This window comes from Nematolebias whitei, chromosome 10 (genome assembly GCF_014905685.2).
Source record: "Nematolebias whitei isolate Nwh7 chromosome 10, NemWhi1, whole genome shotgun sequence".
NCBI lineage: Eukaryota > Metazoa > Chordata > Actinopteri > Cyprinodontiformes > Rivulidae > Nematolebias > Nematolebias whitei.
Window position 1 is genome coordinate 31,645,395 of NC_056507.1, and position 4,068 is coordinate 31,649,462.

Below are 4,068 nucleotides of genomic sequence, written 5' to 3' on the forward strand. Positions count from 1 at the left end.
CTCGGGAGCCAGGCAGAAGGAGAAATCCCACACAAGACAGGCTCTAGAGCAATGTGGATATCCTAACTGGGCCTTCCTGAAAGCAGAGAAGAAACCCAAACAGGACTCCAGTCAGCCAACAGGTGAAAAGGAGGAACCCAGACCCAGACCAGTGGTCATTCCGTATGTTGAGGGAGTATCAGAGAAACTGAGACGTTTATTTTCTAAACATAACGTCCCAGTGGCTTTTAAACCCCAAAATACATTACGGCAAAGACTGGTTCATCCCAAAGATCCAGTCCCCCGGCACAAACAGAGCAATATTGTGTATGCTGTTCAGTGTCAGGAGGGTGATCAGTCTTACATCGGGGAAACTAAACAGCCACTGGCCAAAAGGATGGCCCAGCACAGAAGATCAACATCATCAGGCCAGGACTCTGCGGTCTACACTCATCTCCAGGCCAGCGGTCACTCTTTCAGGGATGAAGATGTTCACATCCTGGACAGAGAGGAACGATGGTTTGAGAGAAGAGTAAAGGAGGCCATCTTTGTGAAAAGAAATCGTCCATCATTAAACAGGGGTGGAGGCCTCCGGGTTCAACTGTCCCCCTCTTACAATGCTGTGATTGCTAGTATCACTCAGCCCTCTGTGAGTAGTAAACAGCCATCAGTGTGCTAATGATCCATTGTTAGGCTGATGGTCCTTCTTGAGCATGTGATCAGCTGGTTTTGGTTGTCAGCAGCAAACTGGTTGATCCACTCTGAGAAGGTGCTATTTAAGAGACTGAGCTGAAAACAGCTCCTCAGACTGAGGAAGTCTCTCGGATGAGAGACGAAACGTTTCTAGATTTTTTTTGCTTTGTTTTGTGTTTTGTTTTTTTGAATGTCCAGAGGACCAGATTGAACTTTTTTGGATTTTTCTACCTGGATTATTGAGCATGCATCAGGATAGTTTAAAGGAGCGGTTCAGATAGAGCTGGTTCTGTCATTCACACGGTTCCTGACGGGAAAATCCAAACTGCATGGCAAAAACTCAAACTATCGAATCAACCAACGTTTTTCAGTTTTAAATTTTTCTTCTTCAGGTTTTGACTTTGTGTGCATAACTCAGAAGTGACTATTTTATAATAAATCATCTTTAAATCAAACCCAGGATGAGTCTGATGGAGCAAGCATCCTGATAGATTCAGCTCTTGTCCTGCCAGCCTGTTTTCTTTCCTCATCAGCTGACGGCAGTCAGCGAACAACTACAGGCCTGCCAGCTGTCTGACAAGCATCTCTGCGGTGTGTTGCCATAGAAACAGCCTCAGGAACTAATAAAAGTTTAGCCTCACCAATAAAACTTTAGTTTATTACACTGTGGAAATGTCAAGTGCGGCTTTTTGACATACTAACATAAACAGACGGCCTAAAGAAGAACAAGCACACATGGAGCTAAATGGACTCTGTAACCAAAAGCTTACTGGGTCAAATAAGTCCACTTGGATTATCATAAAGACACAGTAAAGTTCCATATTTACTGAGTAATGGTGCTGGTAGGACTGATGTGCAGGCCACAAGTTAACGGGAGGCAATTCTGACGGCTGCTTCCATCTGAATCCCCGTGAAGTTAGTCCAGCCTGTGTTTTTAACCTCTCAACCTTAGTTTACTGAAGAGAGGCTTGTTCTGCCCCGCATCAATATGCTTCCAATCACAAATCTTGTGAATGTGGGGACGGTGTCGTTCCCCTCTGATTTAGAAGTCCAGCCTTGTTTGGTACATTTGCACATGAAGGCGTCCTGCAGCAGAGCTCAGAGGTCAGACATGACAGCAGCTGACCTCTTGTGGACATTTGTGCACCACGTCACTAAAAATGATTGACAGGCAGAGATGACGGCGAAGGTCGCGATGGGATAAGTATTGTGTTAGTCTCCTGCTGTGAGGAAACTTTAAGCCACAGGGCGTACACATATCAAACCATCTCCTGGCCTGTGATTGGCCACTTTTCATAACTTTTCTTCAGTGTAACCAAAGAGCACGTCATGGTCTTTTCACACGAGACAGCTTGTGTTATATTTATCAGCTACATTCGAGTCCTGACGACCGAAAACAAATGCTCCACAAGTGAGTCACAGGGCACAGGAGATTTCAGCGGGGTTGTTTGTCCTGAGAAACAGATCATCCCTGCAGACTACAGTTTTTGGCCTTTCCAGCTCACTTCCTGGATCAGTTGAGGTCACCGCACAGTGCGTCACAAGAGCCACTAGATCTGTGGGACAACTCAGACGTCTTCTACCACAAAAACATGCCGGTTACTGTGAGCTGCTGCTTAATTTGGCTTTTTGTTTTCCCCAAACGTTTATTAAAGTGAGCTGTTAAATGTGATTTTTAGAGTTTCCCATTTTCATTTGGGTTTTGTGGTTTTGTTGCAGCAGATGTGAGTCATCTGCGCCCCCTCCCTGTAAAGATTTTTGTTGAATGACCCTTAGGGGCCTTCTCCCCACCGGACCTAACACCTTCCACACTGAATAAACTCAACACGGAGAAGAAAGCAAAGTTTTATGTTGTAAAGTAGGTTATTACAAAAAGAAAAGGGACTCGAACTCCCTTAAGAGGAAAACTATAAATCATGAGGCAATGAAAGTTTCTTCTCCAAACAGAAAGCTTAAACAAACCGAACCCCCTGCGACTCACATCCCCCCATCCATCACTGCTTCTTTGTTTTCCTGGAAGGACATTTCATGAGGAAAAAATAAGATGCCATTTGGACAGAATGGGACGAGAGCAAAGAAGTAAAAATGAAAACTTGAATCCTTTGTATTGTCTGTATACCCAAAAGAAAAAAACGTGCTATGTCCTCAAGCAGGAGTGGGAAGACAACAAATACCAGCCAGTTAACTCGGAACATACTGAGAACAAAAGAGCATTCTCAAAGGCACATCTTTTGGGGTTTCTTCTTTTGTTTAGATGTATTAGCTAAGAGAGGATCCAAAGGGGCTCGCCAGACAAGTGCTGAAGGAAGTTTCACCACAAACTGTCGACTTGCATCAAAAATTCAAAGAAAAAAATCAACGTATTTATGTTTTATCTGTTGAATAAAAGCTGTCTTTAGTGTGTTTAGTGTTTTTGTCAAGTTGATGCAGGATTTTAGCCGTTTTCCATTTCATGGCAAGGACCAAAACATGAATTCATGTTTCATCATGGGGAGACATTAACAGCATTGTTAGCAAATAACTGTCCCAGCTTATTGTTTAATCCTGACAGCCCTCGTATGTATATATATATATATATATATATATATATATATATATATATACATATATATGCCGAATGCCCTTTGTAATGCAACCAGGACTCAAATCCAGACTCAAAATGACAAGACTCCACCAAATGACCACAGATCCACTGTACCACCCCCCACCCCCCCCCCCCGGAGTCATCCCTGCATCAACTTTAAATTGAAGGGAGGAATGACAGGACATACAGATGGATAACTTTTCTGTTTACAGGTCCATCACAAGACTGAACCATTAAGTTTGAATTTTAGACATTGTTATTGTCAGTTTTGTTTTATACAGTTAAAACATTACTGAAAGGCTTCTAAATTATGACTCTCAAATTTACTTAAACATGTTTAATATTTAAGTAAGAATATCTTCTGAAAGCCATGGGTTTTTGGTCACAGCTTCCCTGAACTTTCAGCAGATAAACTGGTTTTGTTGAACTCTGCTGCCCCCTTGTGGACATTTTACACACTAACAGCTGCATTTATCATCTGCCATTGAACACGAGATTTAAAAAATTGGGATTGTATTTAAAATCTTTAAATACATTAAAAATCAAGTGACAAAATGCATAAAGAAAAAAACAGGTCATACACAGATAATGATGGTATATTTTTGCTTTCTTTGATGTGATTATTTTTGATCACATTAATAACAGAAGCTACACTTTTGTTTTTGTTGTTGTTTAAAGCGACCAGTCTTCTTCTTCTTCCTCTTCTTCTTCTTTCAGCTGCTCCCTTCCTCAGGGGTCGCCACAGTGAAGTAACTCGCACGAAGACTTGGTGATTGTTTTTATGCCACATGTCCTCCTGACATAGAGACCAC